Below are 20436 nucleotides of genomic sequence, written 5' to 3' on the forward strand. Positions count from 1 at the left end.
GATCATGCCCCCTGGATTTTATTGCCTCCCCTTATTCTTAGTACCAAAATGAAACACTTTACATTTTTCTGTATTGAATTTCCCCTGCCACATGTCCATCTATTCCATTATTCCCTTAATTCTGCATTGAATCTGGAGTAACAATATTTTGTTCTCCTTTACACCCGTGCACTGGAAATGACATTAATCAATCTTGAATCTCAAACTTTGAATCTACTACTCTCCTTTTCACCACCAACTTTTATCCCATCTGCCAATTGGCAAGTTGTGTCCTGTAGGCACAAGTTCAGTTGCTTGAAATGTTTCAGAAAAGCAGTGGTCTTAGAACTGCTCTCTAGGGAATACCACTGCACACTTATCTCTAGCTATTCACTACAACTCTGTCTATTTTCTCCTCAAGTTGTTGCTGTCGATTTATTCTGTGGGGTTCAATCTTAATAATAATATTAGAATAGCAGAATTATACAGCACAGAACCAGGTCCTCTGACTACCATCTGCATGCTGCCCATAAGAGCCTATCAACACCTGCAGCATGGCACCATTGCAGTCAGCATAGTGCATTATAGCACCAGCGATCGGAAGATTGGATTTCAATCCTATTGCAGTCTGTAAGGAGTTTGTACATTCTCCCACATGGGTTTCTTCCAGGTGCTTTAGTTTCCTTCCATTTTCCAAAAACGATATACTGGTTAGGGTTAGTCAGTTGCGGGCATGCTATGTTGGTGCCAGAAGCATGATGGCACTTGTGGGCTGCCCCCAGCACATCTTCAGGCTGTGTTGGTCTTTGACGCAAAAATGACACTTTTCACTGTACGCTTCAATGCTTCCATGTACGTGTGACAAATAAAGTTATTCTTTATCTTTTATACGTATCCCATTAACTAAGACTTGGCCTGTAGCTGATGACCTTAATGATTCAGGTGCTATTCCAGATGCTTCCTAAATACTTCAAGAGCACCTGCATCCGCAATGTCCTCAGACAGCGTATTTCAGATTGCAACATCTTCTGAGGTTTAAAAAAATCTTCCTCAGATCCCTCAAAACCTCTTCCTCCTCAACTTAAACCTGTGCCCTCTAGTCTTAGACCTCTGTCAAAGAGAAATGTTTCAGATTGTCTTACTTATCAATGCCCCTCACCTCCTTTTATACCTCCGTCAGGTCCCCTTGACCTCCCTCTCTTCCAGGAAAAGCAAACACAGCCTCAGGTATGACATACTCTCCCAGGCAACATCCTGGGGAATCTCCTCTGCACCTTCTCCAGTGTAATCACATGCTTTCTCAGGTGTGGTGACCAGAATTGCACACAGTATTCTAGTTGTGGCCTAACCAATGTTGTGCCAAGCTTTCCCTGCTCTTATGTTCTATGCCCTGACTAATGGAGGCAAGCATTCCACAGGCATTCTTCATCGAACTATCTACCTGCACTGCCACCTTCAGGGATCTTTATATTTGTACACCATGTTCAAAGTTCAAGTTTATTGTCAGATGCACAAGTTCATATATGCACAGGTGCAACTAAAATGTTACTTGTAGTGAGGTCTTCCATTGAGCAGGGTCGACCATGAATATTGCGTCCGAGTTGTCTACGTGATACGCAAACCAGGGCAGTACGATATGGAGAGAGAGCTTTTGCCCATGCAGCAGGCTGTCCCTCCCCACACAGCTGATGAATCCAAAGGAATGGCAGAGACTGAGACAGATTCGCACCAGCGGTGTCACAGGAGTTGCCAATCGGTGTTGAACTCAACATAGGACTGCCTTAGGGACTCCAGCTCTGGATTTTTCCTCAGGATTTACTCCTGAAGCCTTCATCGAGCAGGTATAGCTGCAAGACAGCGAAGGTTTGAGGTCAGAGTTTTCTTCCTCCTACATGATCTGCCAACCACGGCTGATGAGCCCCATCTGCCATGACTTATAAGAATAAATTAAACATAAATTATACACAATTTTTTGAAGAAAACACAATTAGAACAAAAAATACAAACTCAATTTTAGTGCAAAGTAGTCAAAATATTCATGATATTGCTAAACTGTAGTGGTTAGGGTGTTGCCAGTTGGTTCAGGAACTGAATGGTTGAAAATGGTGATGTGGAACTTCAGACTTGTGTACCTCCTGCCTGATGATAGCTGCAAAAAGATGGCATGGCTTGGATGGTGGAGATTTTTTTTGATTGATGTTGCCTTCTTATCGCATTCTGTAGATATTGCTAATGGTGGGGACAGATGTTGCAGTGATATATTGGGCTGAGTCCCTACTGTCAGTGGCTTCTCACATTCCTGCACATTTGAACTGATGTACCAGACCCTGGTGCAACCATTCAGGATACCTTCAACGGTACATCAATAGAAAATTGTTCGAGCGTTCGCTGAAACGCTTAACCTCCTAAGGAAGTAAAGGTGCTGGAAGACTTTCCTTATCATTGTATCTATGTTTCCTCTGTTCTTTCTTCCATAGTCCCAAGTGCCCTATCATTCATAGTGTATGTCCTATCCTAATTAGACCCCCAATAAACATCACCTATACTTATCAGAATTTAAAAACCAAATGTCTTGCCCACCTTATCAGCTGATCAATATCACTCACTCTCCTCGCTATTGAAAACACCACAAATTTTCATGTCATCAGCAAACTTTTAGAACATTATAAAGTTTTTGCCAAGAACAGGCCCAAAGAGGATGTCTCTAGACTTGAACTCCACCGAAGTTATCCACGCTGGTTCAGGAGCCTGATGGTTGAAGGGTAATAACTGTCCCTGAACCTGGTGGTGTGAGAATAAGGCTCCGGCACCTCCTTCCCAATGGTAGTAGCAAGAAGAGAGCAGCATACCCTGGATGGTAGGGTTCTTTGATGATGGATGCTGCTTTCTTGAAGCAGTGCTCCTTGCAGTTGTGCTCAATAGTGGACTCAATGTGGCATTCTTGAGTCAACAGTAAATCAGTGGAGTCATTAGCTGAAGACCTTGTTTACTGTCTCTGAGGGATGTAAAAGATCACTGCATAGAGAATCAATTGCATGGAATATTATTTAAGTCCTAGAAGTTGAACATTAATATATGTCCATGAAATGTTATAATTACCATATCCCAGGTCATACTGCAGCTCTCCAGAAATTCAACCTGGCACATCCTGTAAATCACCCTTACTTCCAAGCATACTTACAGAATCTCACAGGATAACATAATTATCTTTCCATCCCACTTTTGGAGCATTGGGAACTTGGACTACATTATTTCAGGAGCAAGCATTGTTAGGCAGTGCTGGACGAGGACTTCCAGTAGTTGGTGATGCATTTGGACACAGCGGCCACACCGGGCCCAATCAAAGACGTATTTGTTGCCCTTGTATGTCTTTTTTACGATCACAAGTCACTGGTGGATACTAAGAACATCAAGTACTGTAGGACTGTTCCATCAGCGAGTTGCTCAATAGTGATGGAGCTAGATTTATTTATTGTTATCAAGGAAGAGGTACAGTCGACGTTTCAGGCCGAGACCCTTCGTCAGGACTAACTGAAGGAAGAGTTAGTAAGAGATTTGAAAGTGAGAGGGGGAGGGGGAGATCCAAAATGATAGGAGAAGACAGGAGGGGGAGAGATGGAGCCAAGAGCTGGACAGGTGATTGGCAAAGGAGATATGAGAGGATCATGGGACAGGAGGCCCAGGGAGAAAGACGGGGGAGGGGGGAAACAGAGGATGGGCAAGGGGTATAGTCAGAAGGATAGAGGGACAAAAAGGAGAGTGAGAGAAAGAATGTATGTATAAAAATAAATAACGGATGGGGTACAAGGGGGAGGTGGGGCACTAGCGGAAGTTAGAGAAGTCAATGTTCATGCCATCAGGTTGGAGGCTACCCAGACGGAATATAAGATGTTGTTCCTCCAACCTGAGTGTGGCTTCATCTTTACAGTAGAGGAGGCCGTGGATACACATGTCAGAATGGGAATGGGACGTGGAATTAAAATGTGTGGCCACTGGGAGATCCTGCTTTCTCTGGCGGACAGAGCGTAGGTGTTCAGCAAAGCGGTCTCCCAGTCTGCGTCCGGTCTCGCCAATATATAGAAGACCACATCGGGAGCACCAGACGCAGTATATCACCCCAGCCGACTCACAGGTGAAGTGTCGCCTCACCTGGAAGGACTGTCTGGGGCCCTGAATGGTGGTAAGGGAGGAAGTGTAAGGACATGTGTAGCACTTGTTCCACTTACAAGGATAAGTGCCAGGAGGGAGATCAGTGGGGAGGGATCGGGGGACGAATGGACAAGGGAGTCGCGTAGGGAGTGATCCCTACGGAAAGCGGGGGGGGGAAGGAAAAGATGTGCTTAGTGGTGGGATCCCGTTGGAGGTGGCGGAAGTTGCGGAGAATAATATGTTGGACCCGGGGGCTGGTGGTGTGGTAGGTGAGGACCAGGGGAATCCTATTGTTAGTGGGGCAGCGGGAGGATGGAGTGAGAGCAGATGTGTGTGAAATGGGGGAGATGCGTTTGAGAGCAGAGTTGATAGTGGAGGAAGGGAAGCCCCTTTCTTTGAAAAAGGAGGACACCTCCCTCGTCCTGGAATGAAAAGCCTCATCCTGAGAGCAGATGCGGCGGAGACGGAGGAATTGCGAGAAGAGGATGGCATTTTTGCAAGAGACCGGGTGAGAAGAGGAATAGTCCGGATAGCTGTGAGAGTCAGTAGGCTTATAGTAGACATCAGTGGATAAGCTGTCTCCAGAGATAGAGACAGAAAGATCTAGAAAGGGGAGGGAGGTGTCGGAAATGGACCAGGTAAACTTGAGGGCAGGGTGAAAGTTGGAGGCAAAGTTAATAAAGTCAACGAGCTCAGCATGCGTGCAGGAAGCAGTGCCAATGCAGTCGTCGATGTAGTGAAGGAGAAGTGGGGGACAGATACCAGAATAGGCACGGAACATAGATTGTTCCACAAAGCCAACAAAAAGGCAGGCATAGCTAGGACCCATACAGGTGCCCATGGCTACACCTTTAGTTTGGAGGAAGTGGGAGGAGCCAAAGGAGAAATTATTAAGAGTAAGGACTAATTCCGCTAGACGGAGCAGAGTGGTGGTAGAGGGGAACTGACTGGGTCTGGAATCCAAAAAGAAGCAGAGAGCTTTGAGACCTTCCTGATGGGGGATGGAAGTATATAGGGACTGGACATCCATGGTGAAAATAAAGAGGTGGGGGCCAGGGAACTTAAAATCATCGAAAAGTTTAAGAGCGTGAGAAGTGTCACGAACATAGGTAGGAAGGGATTGAACAAGGGGGGATAAAACCATGTCGAGGTATGCAGAAACGAGTTCAGAGAGCAGGAGCAAGCTGAGACAGTAGGTCTGCCAGGACAGGCAGGTTTGTGGATCTTGGGTAGGAGGTAGAAACGGGAAGTGCGAGGTGTGGGAACTATAAGGTTGGTAGCAGTGGATGGGAGATCCCCTGAGCGGATAAAGTCGGTGATGGTGTGGGAGACCATGGCCTGGTTCTCCTTGGTGGGGTCACGATCGAGGGGTAAGTAAGAGGAGGTATCCGCGAGTTGTCGCTGTGCCTCAGCAAGGTAGAGGTCAGTACGCCAGCAACTTTGATGTGTGTTGCTTGAATTTCCAGAATCTGCAGAATCCCTGTTGTTACGTTTATTTATTGTTATTATTGTTGTGTTGTCACCTTGACTTGTTGCGTACCGTTGTTGTGCTGAGGAAGTGTGTGGTTGGACGTTTATTGGGATCGCAAGACCTTGCTAGAAATTGGTAAAGTAGAATACTACAATTCTGGTTCACTAGTTCATTGGTGAGACTGATGGCAGGGTAGCTGTGTTGTCTTGGTTGTGGGAACGATTAGGCCCATGCCACAGGGTTGCCTGATGCAGACGACTCAGAAAGGAGAAACCAAGGCGGAGTGGGAGAGCCTCTGTGGGGTGCGCTGGAATCGTACTGGGTTGGGGGCTGGCCTCTTCTGTCAGTGTTGCTCTCCAGTGTTCGCTCAGTGCTGCCCTCCAGTGTTCGCTCAGTGCTGCTCTCCAGTGCTCGCTCGGTGGAAGAACAAGCTACACCAGGACAACTTACCATAAATCTCCAGTCCTGCCACTCAGGGACTTGGGCTATAGGTTTTTTATTTGTGACTGCATGTTTTTCTGAAATCGTAACCATGTGTGTTACTTGTACTATGTGCTGTGTGCTGTTGGTAATGTATTTTGCAACATGGACCTGGAGGAAAACTTCTGTGTGGCTATATTCATGTATAGTTCAATGATAATTCAGCTTAAACTTGATCATTGATCATTGGTCAGACTGCACTTGGAGTATTGTGAGCAGTTTTAGGCCCTTTATCTCAGAAAGAACGTGCTGGCATTGGAGAGGATCCAGAGAAGGTTCATGAGAATGATCTTGGGAATGACAGGGTTAGTGTATGAGGAGCTTTTGATGGCTCTGGACTTGTACTCACTGGAATTTAAAAGAATTGGGAGGAGGGGGGATATCATTGAAACTCATTGAATATTGAATGGTCTAGATAGATTGGATCTTTCTTATAATGGGGGAGTCTAGGACCAGAAGGCACAGCCTCAGAATACAAGGGTATCCTTTTAGATCAAGGATGAGAAGGTATTTCTTTAATCTGTGGAATTCATTGCCACAGATGGTTGTGGAGGCCAGGTCATTGGGTATATCTAAAGCAGAGGTTGATTGGTTTTAGATTAGTCAGGGTATCAAAGGTTATAGGGAGAAGGCAGGAGAATAAGGCTGAGAGGGGTAATTATCAGCCATGATTAAGTGGCGGAGCAGACTTGATGGGTCAAATGGCCTAATTATACTTCAATGTCTTATGGTCACCAAACATCCAACCCACAACCCCATCTTCATCCATATCTTGACTTGACAATTCCTTGAGGGCCAAGCTCCAACCCTCTGATCAGCCGTCCATTACTGGAGGCTCCTGGAGTTTCATGAACTTCCCACAGCATTTAACATCAATTAACACTGCAGTTCCTTTATCCACCATCCATCACTGCTTCCCCACAAAACAGGCCAAACAGATTTTGGGTTATTGACCACCTATAAACTTTGAAGTGGGGGCGGGTGATGTGGGAAATATAAAATGGTCTTTGATGGTCAATCTGGACTCAATGAGGATAGGTGGTGGGGTTGATCCTGGGAGGCTGAAGAGCTTGTTACTATGCTGTATGAATCAGTGACTCTAACAGTGATTACACCTCAAAAGCTTAAAAAACAGATTGAGAAAGAGATTTGAAAAATTCAATCTCATTGCAGATCCTTTAACAGCTACCAGCAATTAGAAGCTTGTACTGTACTATTAATGCCAAATGAAGTAAAGTGGTTCAGGAGCTGTGCATGTAATTAGAGAGGGAGAGTGTTCTGAGGAGACCACTCTTCTGTTTCATTTTAATGCAAATACAACCAAAAACTGTGAAAGAGAATGGGAAGTGAGGTAGAAGATGGAAGTTTGATGATTCCAACCCTGACAGGAGGAACGGTGACAGCAATCGGTGGAAGCAATTCAACAGCAATTACTTCCCAGGCACCAGTCATGTTGCCTTCTCTTAATTAAAAAAAAAGTATAGAAAAATCCATTGAATGAACTAGGAGCTTCTAAAGAATTTACCAGGTTTCAAAAACCTTGAGTTTAAAGCAACCCTCACATTTTAATCCATTTGTTACAAAATAAATAACATTTTAATAATACTCAGATTCTGAATATATCTTTATTTTAAAAAAACTTTTGCAGATAAGCTAACCATGTAAAATTTACTGCAAACAGCATTAAATAACTAAACATTAAGAAAACAGTGGTTTATCTTTGCCTTCTTACAGTTTATGAAGCAAATTGTCCGCAACTAAATTTTGCAAATGTTAAAATAAAATATTTTAATAAAATTCCTCCAAGTGTTTGAATGTTTATTTCTGTAAGCTGGCTCCAGCAATTTCTGATTTGTATTATTCTTACAGGAATGCCACACCTGTACTGGCGAGTAGAAATCCACAGCCTGGAAGCGTGTGCTCCCTCCAAAGACAATGCCTGGAAATTGCAGACATACAGTAAGTGGAAGGTGGGAAACCATGAATCTGTAAACAAGCAGGGAGACTAAAGAAAGAGCAGTGACACACTTGGATTCCTCCAAAACGGCACTGCAGTAGGATATCATGCCTGCTACTAGACAATCCTGAGAACTTAGCATTGATTGCAAATCAATATCAACAACCCATGAGGAATTAGCGCAATAGTGGGTTTCTACCAATATTGGAATGATAAAACATAATAAGGAATCTATAGAAAACAGTAGGAACTGCAGGTGTGTGCAGACATAGAAAAAACAAGAAGATGCAAAACAATAGTAAAATGGAGAAAAAAAATTATCCATTAATAAAGACTTACATAGAACATAGAATAGTACAGCACAGTACAGGCCCTTCGGCCCACAATGTTGTGCCGACCCTCAAACCCTGCCTCCCATATAAGCCCCCACCTTAGATTCCTCCATATACCTGTCTAGTAGTCTCTTAAACTTCACTAGTGTATCTGCCTCCACCACTGACTCAGGCAGTGCATTCCACGCACCAACTACTCTCTGAGTAAAAAACCTTCCTCTAATATCCCCCTTGAACTTCCCACCCCTTACCTTAAAGCCATGTCCTCTTGTATTGAGCAGTGGTGCCCTGGGGAAGAGGCGCTGGCTATCCCCTCTATCTATTCCTCTTATTATCTTGTACACCTCTATCACGTCTCCTCTCATCCTCCTTCTCTCCAAAGAGTAAAGCCCTAGCTCCATTAATCTCTGATCATAATGCATTCTTTCTAAACCAGGCAGCATCCTGGTAAATCTCCTCTGTACCCTTTCCAATGCTTCCACATCCTTACCTATTCATCTTTAAAAATGGGAATGTATAGTGCCTAAAAAAAAGTATTCAACCCCCTTGGAAGTTGTTATATTGTATTGTATTACAATATTGAATCACAGTGGATTTAATTTGGCTTTTTTTGACACTGATCAACAGAAAAAGACTCTTCCATGTCAAAGTGAAAACAGATCTCTAGAAAGTGATCTAAATTAATTACAAACATAAAACACAAAATAATTGATAGCATAAGTATTCACCCCTTCAAGTCAGTATTTAGTAAATGCACCTTTGGCAGCAATTACAGTCTGGAGTCTGTGTGGATAGGTCTCTATCAGCTTTGCACATCTGGACAGTGCAATTTTTCCCCATTCTTCTTTACAAAACTGCTCATACTCTGTCAGATTGCATGGGAATCGTGATTGAATAGCCCTTTTCAAGTCCAACACAAATTCTCAATTGGATTGAGGTCTGGACTCTGACTTGGCCAGTCCAGGATATTAACTTTGCTGTTTTTAAGTCATTCCTGTTTAGTTTTGGCTTTATGCTTGGGGTCATTGTCTTACTGGAAAACAAATCTTCTCCCAAGTCGCAGTTCTCTTGCAGACTTCATCAGGTTTTCCTCCAGGATTTCCCTGTATTTTGCTGCATTCATTTTACCCTCTACCTTCACAAGCCTTCCAGGGCCTGCCGCAGTGAAGCATCCCCACAGCATGATGCAGCCACCCCCATACTTCATGGTAGGGATGGGGTGTTTTTGATGATGTGCGGTGTTTGACTACATCAAACATAGTGTTTAGTCTGATGGCCAAAAAGCTCAGTTTTAGTTTCATCAGACCATAGAACCTTCCAGCTGACATCAGAATCTCCCAAGTGTCTCCTGGCAAACTCTAGCCGAGATTTCATGTGAGGTTTTTTTTCAACAGTGTGTTTCTCTTTACCACTCTCCCATAAAGCTGTGACTGGTGAAGCACCCAGGCAACAGTTGTATGTGCAGTCTCTCCGACCTCAGCTACTGAAGCTTGTAACTCCTCCAGAGTTGTGATAGGTCTCTTGGTGGATTCCTCACTAGTCCCTTTCTTGCACGGTCACTCAGTTTTTGAGGATGGCCAGCTCCAGGCAGATTTACAACTGTGCCATATTCTTTCAATTTCTTGATAATTGACTTAACTGTAACTCCAAGGGATATTCAGTGACTTTGAAATTTTCTTGTATCCATCTCATGATTTGTACATTTCAATAATCTTTTTGCAGAGTTGCTTGGAGTGTCTTCATGGTGTCATTTTTGCAGTTGGACCTTCCAGATATAGGTGTATTTTTACTATAATCAATTGAAACACCTTAACTGCCAACAGACCTCCAAAAACAGATCTCTATTTAACTAATGATGTGACTCTGAAACCAGTTGGCTGCACCAGTGATGAATTGATGTGTCATTTTAAAGGGGAGTGAATAGTTATGCAATCAATTATGTTGTGTTTTATATTTGTAATTAATTTAGATCACTTTGTAGATGCATGAACTGCAGCTCATTGTGGCAGTCTAAACCTTCAATTTAATGGAGAGAGCATAAACAAGTCATGTTAATAAGCAGAGATATGGAAGGTGCTGTGAAATCAGAAGTGCTAGGCAATGAGGAAGTGTAGGTCCTTGTAAAGAGTAATTTTTAAAGAACATCTGTGGATGTTGGGCTATCCCAGGTTGGTGGATCCTCAAATTTGATTCCGTGCAAACAGGAGGTATGAGAGCCTGGTGTTTGGGGTTCCATCATTGATTAATGCAGGAGTCAATACTGAAAATCAAAGCCAAAAGGTTGATTGAGAGTTCAGAAGTTGAAACCCAATGGTCAAAGCCTGGAGACTGGAAGTCTGCCTGGGGTTGGAAGATGGTTTGTTTCTGTGTGGGTGGATGGGTGGGGGGAGGAAAGGGGCTTGTTTTGCTGTTGTCTTGTTGCTTGTTGTGTTTTGTGTTGCTCTGCCAAGCATTGTGGGCATGCTATGCTGGCGCTGGACTGTGCGGTGACACTTGCTGGCTGCTCCCAGCATATCAGTAGATTGTTTTGGTTGTTAACGAAAATGATGCATTGGATTAGATGTTTCAATACAAATGAAATACACATTTTCTACAAGGAATTGTTCTGATATGGAAATCCTGAAGCATTTTCTCTGTTTCTGTCCCCAGCACTTCAAAAAAAAAATTTCAGAAATCCAGCACTGACAGTATTGTTTTAACATCAAAAGATCAACATTGAATTAATAAACAATTCTTATTTAAGGTTGGTTACAGTATGAGGTTCAGATTCCTTCAATTAAAAAAATGAAATAGCATTTCAGAATACAGTTTTAGCAAGTATAATGCCGTTCTACTACTGAGCAATCGAAAGCATAATATACACAAGAGCAGAAGCAAGCTAGTGATCAGTTCAACTACCGCAAGTAGTCCTCCATCGTGTGCCTTGACTACTCTGTTCAGTAGTCCAAGATAGTCAAGATAGTTTTATTTGTCACATGTACATACTGTGAAATGTTCATGTCGATGACCAACACAGTCCGAGGATGTGCTGGGGGCAGCCCATAAACGTAACCATGCTTCTGGCACCAACTTTGCATGCCCACAACTTACTAACCTGTACGTCTTTGGAGTGTGGGAGGAAACCAGAGCACCCACGGTCATGGGGAGAGCATGCAAACTCCTTACAGACAGTGGTGGGATTGAACCTGGTTCGCTGGCACTGCAAAGCGTTATGCTAACCACTACGCTACCGTGCCGCATCCATTTCCAAAACTGGGCTTCATTGAAATCAATAAAATAGTAGCTGTTACTGTGTAGCATGTTTAGAACCCCTGATGTGGGAGGCAATAACTTTTTAAGCTGACCAAAAAATAAGAATCTATCAGATGTTTTTAAAATTATGCTAGTTTTGAGAAGGAAAGGTTTCTCTTGCTTGTTAAGTCAGTAAATCGGTGATACGTGACCATGTGATCAGAAAAGACAATGGAAAAATGAAGATTTAAGTTAAAGCCAATTTCCTCCAAACAGGGTTTATAGTCTAATAAAAATCCAATAGAATATACAACAGGTTATATTCTTTTGGGTATTGGGATAGGGCAGGGGAATTGATTTAGCCTGATCAGCTTCATTTGAAGAAAATTATTCTGCTATTTGCTGTACCAGATATAGAAACATAGAAAACCTACAGCACAATACAGGCCCTTCGGCCCACAAAGTTGTGCTGAACATGTCCCTACCTTAGAAATTACTAGGCTTACCTATAGCCCTCTATTTTACTAAGCTCCATGTACCTATCCAAAAGTCTCTTAAAAGACCCTATCGTATCCACCTCCACTACCGTTGCTGGCAGCTCATTCAATGCACTCACCACTCTCTGAGTAAAATACTTTACCCTGACATCTCCTCTGTACCTGCTCCCCAGCACTTTAAACCTGTGCCCTCTTGTGGCAACTATTTCAGCCCTGGGAAAAAGCCTCTGACTATCCACACGATCAATGCCTCTCATCATCTTATACACCTCTATCAGATCACCTCTCATCCTCCGTCGCTCCAAGGAGAAAAGGCAGAGTTCACTTAACCTGTTTTCATAAGGCATGTTCCCCAATCCAGGCAACATCCTTGTAAGTCTCCTCTGCACCTTTTCTATGGCTTCCACATCCTCCCTGCAGTGAGGTGACCAGAACTGAGCACAGTACTCCAAGTGGGGTCTGACCAGGGTCCTATATAGCTGCAACATTACCTCTCGGCTCCTAAATTCAATTCCACGATTGATGAAGGCCAATACACTGTATGCTTTCTTAACCACAGTGTCAACCTGCGCTGCAGCTTTGAGTGTCCTATGGACTCGGACCCCAAGATCCCTCTGATCCTCCACACTGCCGAGAGTCTTACCATTAATACTATATTCTGCCATCATATTTGACCTACCAAAATGAACCACTTCACACTTATCCGGATTGAACTCCATCTGCCACTTCTCAGCCCAGTTTTGCATCCTATCAATGTCCCGCTGTAACATCTGACAGCCCTCCACGCTATCCACAACTCCCCCAGCCCTTGTGTCATCAGAAAACTTACTAACCCATCCCTCCACTTCCTCATCCAGGTCATTTATAAAAATCACGAAGAGTAAGGGCCCCAGAACAGATCCCTGAGGCACACCACTGGTCACTGACTTCCATGCAGAATATGACCCGTCTACAACCACTCTTTGCCTTCTGTGGGCAAGCCAGTTCTGAATCCACAAAGCAATGTCCCCTTGGATCCTATGCCTCCTTACTTTCTCAATAAGCCTCACATGGGCTACCTTATCAAATGCCTTGCTGAAATCTATATACACTACACCTACTGCTCTTCCTTCATCAATGTGTTTAGTCACATCCTCAAAAATTCAATCAGGCTCATAAGGCACGACCTGCCCTTGACAAAGCCATGCTGACTATACCTAATCATATTATACCTTTCCAAATGTTCATAAATCCTGCCTCTCAGGATCTTCTCCATCAATTTACCAACCACTGAAGTAAGACTCACTGGTCTATAACTTCCTGGGCTATCTCTGCTCCATTTCTTGAATAAGGGAACAATGTCCGCAACCCTCCAATCCTCCGGAACCTCTCCCATCCCCATTGATGATGCAAAGTTCATCACCAAGGGCTCAGCAATCTCCTCCCTCACCTCCCACAGTAGCCTGGGGTACATCTCATCCAGTCCCGGCGACTTATCCAACTTGATGCTTTCCAAAAGCTCCAGCACATCCTTTTTCTTAATATCTACATGCTCAAGCTTTTTAGTCTGCTGCAAGTCATCACTACAGTCACCAAGATCCTTCTCCGTAGTGAATACTGAAGCAAAGTATTCATTAAGTACCTCTGCTATTTCCTCCAGATATGTAACAACACTACAAGTGAAATTAATGCCAGAACTAGCACAAGATAAATTGACACCAAAAATGTACCAGCCCCAGACTGGGCTAGAAAAGTGAATGGCTCATCTGGACCTATCCCAGAGAATTTTGGATCCACCTTATTTTGACTGGATCAACCTTATGAAGACAACGTAATTCAGAGTCAGTGCTGGATTCAGTCCTCCAGTGCATACTGTATGTACATCATTCCTCACACTGGACAGATCCCAGAGCCATAAGACAAATTATTGGCAGCACTGGATCTGGTCTGGGCAATGAAAAAGGTATTAGTCCCAGAACTGGATCAGGCCCAACAGTACCTACTTGAGGATCTGGAAGGCAACATTCTTTAATAATCCTAATCTGCAGGCAATGCTAGAAAGGTACCTCTCCTCAGCTACCACCTTTCTCAGGCCTTGGAAACTCAATTGCACTGTGTAGAATGGGTTAAATTAGAGGTAGCCAGCATCATTAAAATACTTAAGAAAATCAACTTTACTTCCATATGTCGATGGATGGTGTTGAGTTCAAGGTTCTTAACAGTTTAGTATCAGACAAATGTCTAACCTATTTGCTGTCAGGGATTACAATTCACCCCAAATTAATTATTGAACATAAATAATTTTTTCTTCCTGGGATGGGTACGTTCCTCAAACAGCAATTTAGGAATGTCAAGGTTAATTAAGGATCTAGAAGATGGAACAGATTGCTCCTGGATCACTACGCTAATTTAATAATTGTATGCCAAATTATATTTGTTTAAATTTGATAATGCTGACACTAAACCTCTTGGTTTCAAGATAAACATATAAAGCCAGAACTTGCATCTGCGCAGGGTTCGACTTAGCCAGGGACAGAGAGCCTCTCCATTTGACAGGAAAGGCACAGCTACTTTGGTGAAAAGCTTTTAAAATTTTTTTGAAGTTTGCTTAAATGTACTTTGATTTGCTTTAATTTTTCTTTACATTATCATTGATAGTTTTTTATTGTATCATAGATTATACAAACAACATTTGAATGATTATGTATCAGTGGCATTCAGAAATATTCATATCCCTTGGCAGGATTGACAGTTGGCCAAGCTCTAGGTATGCTGAAGCTATCATACGTTGGATTTCGACTAAATGCCTTTAAGTCAGAATCCTGTCAAAACATAACAACCAGCTGTCAAATTTCCTTCTACATTTTGTGGTGAAGGCTTATTCTGGCTCATCTGCCTGATAGATCCTTTCCATTGTAAATCCTGGACTTTTCTCCAAGCAACGTCGCATTGGAGGATCCACAAAACAAATTTCTCACTTACCACATAGGTAGAGGTGGATGACCCAAGTGAAGGCAGGATAGGTGCTGAGAAGGTGTTATGCTTATTGTTGAGTCTAGAATGAAGCAACATAGACTCACGATAAAAAGATTGGGTACTATTAACTGGAATAAGAGGAAATGTTTCACCTAGAGGATTTTAATCTTCCAAGATTTCTATCCACTGGGATTGTGGACTATCTAAATAAGAGTGACAGGGCAGAAGTGTGTGAAGTTGCCACTTCTAGGGAGAAGGTTCTTGGGAAACTGAAAGGTCTGAAGGTAGATAAGTCACCTGGAACAGATGGTCTACACCCCAGGGTTCTGAAAGAGGTGGCTGAAGAGACTGTGGAGGCATAATAATGATCTTTCAAGAATCAATTGATTCTGACATGGCCCCGGAGGAACGGAAAATTGCAAATGTCACTCCACTCTTCAAGAAGGACAGAGGCAGAAGAAAGGAAATTATAGGCCAGTTAGTCTGACCTCAGTGGTTGAGAAGATGTTAGAGTCGATTGTTAAGGACGTGGTTTCAGGCACATGATAAAATGGGAAAATCTTGCCTGACAAATCTATTGGAATTCTTTGAAGAAATAACAAGCAGGATAGACAAAGGCGAATCAGGGAATGTTGTGTACTTGGATTTTCCGAAGGCCTCTAACAAGGTACCACACATGAGGATGCTTAACAAGTTAAGCGCCTTTGGTATTACAGGAAAGATACTAACATGGATAAAGCATTGGCTGATTGGCAGGAGGCAAAGAGTAGGAATGAAGGGAGCTTTTTCTGGATAGCCAGCATTGACCAGTGGCATTCCACAGCGGTCTGTGTTGGGATCGCATCTTTTTACGTTATACGTCAATTACTTGGATGATGGAATTGATGGCTTTGAGGTCAAGTTTGTAGACAATACAAAGGTAGCTGGAGGGGCAAGTAGTTTCAAGGAAGTAGGGAGGCTACAGAAGGACTTAGACAGATTAGAGAATGGGCCAAAGAAGTGGCAAATGGAATGCAGGGTCAGAAGTGTATGGACTTTGGTAGTAGAAATAAAAAGGTAATCTATTTTCTAAATGGAGAGAAAATTCAAAAACCTGAGGTGCAAATGGACTTGGGAGTCCTCGTGCAGAATTCCCTAAAGGTTAATTTGCAGATTGAGTCAGTGGTGAGGAAGGCAAATATGATGATTCATTTCAAGAGGACTAGAATATAAAAACAAGGATGTAATGCTAAGGCTTTATAAAGCACTGCTGAGGCCTCGCTTGGAGTATTGTGAGCATCTTTGGGCCCGTTATCTAATAAAGGATGTGCTGACGTTGGAGAGTGTTCAAAGGAGGTTCATGAAAATGATTCTGGGATTGAAAGGCTTGTCATGTAAGGAGCGTCATTGATGGCTCTGTGCCTCTACTCATTGGAATTCAGAAGAATGAGGGGTGACCTCATTGAAACCTATCAACTATCAAATGTTGAAAGGCCTCGATAGAGTGGATATGGAGGGGTATATCCTATGGTGGAAGAGTCTAAGACCAGAGGACACAGCCTCAGAATAAAAGGGTGTCCTTTTAGAACGAAGATGAGGAATTATTTTTTTGGCCAGAGTGTGGTGAATCTGTGGAATTTGTTGCCACAGGTGGCCGGGGATAAAAAGTCATTGGTTATATTTAAGACAGAGGTAGATAGATTCTTAATTAGTCAGGGCATGAAGGGATATGGGGAGAAGGCAGGAGATTGGGGCTGAGAGGAAAATGGATCAACCATGATGAAATGATGGAGCAGATTCAAATGGCCTATTTCTGCTTCTATATCTTATGGTCTTATATTGGAATAGATAGATTCTTGGATTGTAAAATGATCAAATGAGAAGGAGATTGGAAGGTGGGAACCTGTCTTCATTGAGAGATCATTATGACTTTACTGAACAACAGAACAGACTCAGGAGTCCACAGGTCCACTTCAGCTCTTATTTCTTGGTTCAGTTGTAGGTGAAATTGCACATATATTGTGTTCAATAAATATTTTTCTTCTGAGAACAAATGGTATTACAGACCATCCTTGGGTTCTGAATGTCCAAGCTCCCTCCTCCATTTACCTATCCAAATGCCTCTTAAATATTGCAATTGTACCTGCCTCGACCACTTTCTCTGGCAACTCATTCTAGGTATTCACTACTCTCTGTGGAAAGCATTTGCTTCTCAGGTCTCTTTAAATCCCTATACCTTGTATCTGCCCCTCTAGCTTGGGGCTTCCTAACCCTGAGGAAAAGACTATGACCATCCACCTTATCCATATCCCTCATGATTTTATAAATTTCTATGAGGGCATCCCTCATTCTCCTGTGCTTCCACAGAACAAAGATCCAGCGTGGCCAACCTCTCCCTATATCTTGAGCCCTCTAGTCTAGACAATATCCTCATCCACCTTCACAATACCCCTCATGATTTTCATCTCCCACCACTGAAATAAGTAATACCTGGCTTGGAAATTTTACAATGAAGAAAAGAACAATTAGATATAAATAATATGGTCTTCAGTGGGAATCTATTACTCAAAGGTTTGATTTCAATTTTTATAATGAATTTGCAAAAATTACTGGGAGTCATCAAGCAATGAAGTATACCCACAGAAGGGTGGTTTCCGCAGTCTGAAGGACCAGCTTGTTTTCCATCTGAATGAAGCGGACAGAAAATCTGACATCCATTTCCTAACCTAGCATGCTTCAGACCTCAACAAAACTCCCCAATTGAGAAATTTGCTCCATGATCTGCTGGATGCTGTCAGCAAAATGCAGGAACTTCAGGCTCTGTCTTTTTAAATGAAAATTTAATGCTGAGTATTAACAGTTTGGTCTGAGATTAAACCAGGATTTGTCTTTATTATTGATTCTATAGCTGGATTTAATATGACAGGCATAAAGTGGTGACTGTTATAAAATATGATTGATATAACTTTCTGTGAGATAGAACTGTTGCTCACTTTTGAGATGCTGTGCCAGGTTTCAAATATCCACCCTGACATCCTCTAAAAATACTATAGTTGTCCCTCCTGCAGGAACCACCCACAGCCTTACCCCAGAGCCCTCTTGCTACTCTAGGCTCAAATAAGATGCAAATATCCATTCCCTTTTATGGTCTTATGGGAATTCTGCTGTAGAAGTGTCTTTGCTTTTTAAAAATATATTAAATTATTTATCTCCCTTTGCACATTGCACATTTATCTACCTGGGAGAGAAGGATGGCTTAGATTTTGCACATTAGAGTCATAGAGTAATAAAACAGGGAAACAGGCCCTTCAGCGTAACTGGTCTGTGCCGACCACAGCATCCTTCCCACTAATTCTACACTCAGCCATAACCCACAAAGCCACTCCCCTCCTTGTATCTATCCAAATGCCTCTTAAATATTGTAATTGTACCCACTTCAACCACTTCCTCTGGCAGCTCATTCCAGGTACTCACTACCCTCTGTGTAAAGTGGTTTCTCAGATTGCTTTGAAATGCTTCCCCTCATACCTTGTATCTATGTCCTCTGGTTTTGGACTCCCCAGCCCTGGGGGAGAAAACTATGACAGTCTCCTTATCCATACCCCTTATGATCTTATAAGTTTCTGTGAGTCACCCTCATTCTCCTATTCTCCAGGGAATAAAGATCAAGTGTGGCTAACCTCTCTCTGTAACCTAGGCCCTCTAGTCCAGGTAGCATCCTCATAAATACCTTCTGCACTCCCTCCAGCTTGACAAGGTCTTTCCTATAACTCTCCCTCTCTCCCTGTGACTGTGTAGGCTTCCTCCAAGTGTTCTGGTTCCCTTGCATGACTAAAAGCCCTGTGGGTTGATAGCTTAGTTAACCACTGTAACTTGTCCACAATGTGTAGGTGAATTATAACTCTAGGAAAGATGATGAAATATGGGTGGAATAAAATAAAATTAGTGTTATTGGATCATTGATGGACTGCATAAACTCAGTAAACCTAAAGGATCTGTTTCTATGCTGTATGACAAAGTTGCTCTGAGTTATCTGCAGTATTGCTCTGGAGATGGTAGCAAATAGCTCAAGACAGGTTCAGAACTTTGTTTATTAATTGGTGTTTGGTCTTATTTACTTGTTGGCACAGGTATAGTGGTAAGGCAGGACTAGATGGTTTGGTATGGAATGGAATCAAAGGCCTTCATGTCAGGGACAAAAATCTGGTTGAAGAGTACTTTGAAAGTATTCCTTCCAGCAAACACTGGCTGTCTTTCCAACCCTGACAATTCTCTTTTTTTTTCTTACAGCATCTGTAGAAAGGGAAGCTAAATTGATGCTCCAAGTCAAAGACTCTTCATTGTAACAGGAAAAGTGAGAAAATATGAAGGGTCTTCAACTGAAATGTTAACTCTGTTTCCATCTAAGCAACCTGATCTGCTGAGTGCTTTCAACATTTTCTGGTTGTACATCAGAGTTCCAGCATCTACACTTTTTGGCTTTCAACAAGTTAGGTAAGCCCTTGGGTGTTTGGGCTGATAGGAATGAAACATTGGTTTATTTCATCATTATCACCAAGTCAGATGAATGTCTGCATCTTTTTTTTAACCAGCTGTCTGTTCTTTAGCAAACTGAGCCCCTGGTGGCCTCAGTCTTGAGGTGCCTATCAGGATGTTTCTTTTTTGCTGAGGCATGGTTAAATAACACCAAGCATGTTGGTTTCTGAAGGAGATAAAGCCCTCAGGAGAGGATCTGGGAGGAAAATGTACCAGAAAGAAAAAAAAATAAAAATCATTATTAACCAACAGGAGTATAGGGGAGAATGAAAAAGGGATTAGTATGGGATTAGTGTAAATGCGTTGTTAATGACCAGCACAGACTGAGTAAGCCAAAGGGCCTGTCTCTGGGCTATGTGTTTCCACTGGAGTCTAAGTTTTCTCAGTGCAAGTAGATCTTCAAAACTGAGTTTCTAAATATTTGGTGATTAATTTGAGGTAGCATGTCAATTCAGAAACGGAAACAATGATTGGTTTTGGAAACTAGAAAAATGTTTCCACTTTCCATGCTGCAATAAGCTAAGTAAGTTTCATTTGATCAAGTTCAAATCCATCAGCACTATAATGCCTTTAAACTTAAGGGTCAATGTAAATTAAACTATGTACAGTACTGTGCAAAAATTCTTGGGCACATACATATATCTAGGGTGCCTAAGACTTTTGCACAGTACTGTATTTGCCAACGTGGAGCAGAAAGCAAGTTTATAAATCTGGCGAGAGCAAAGGATGTTGGGAATGGCGAGGGAGGAGTGCCACGGGAAGGGTGTGGGACAAGTGGCAGAGAAGGAGTGTCAAGAGTAGGGGGTGGCGTGGGTGCAGCACTGACACACCAGGCAAGGTAATTTGATTCCAAACAATTGGTTTATTGAT

This window comes from Mobula birostris, chromosome X (genome assembly GCF_030028105.1).
Source record: "Mobula birostris isolate sMobBir1 chromosome X, sMobBir1.hap1, whole genome shotgun sequence".
NCBI classification, from domain to species: Eukaryota; Metazoa; Chordata; class Chondrichthyes; order Myliobatiformes; family Myliobatidae; genus Mobula; species Mobula birostris.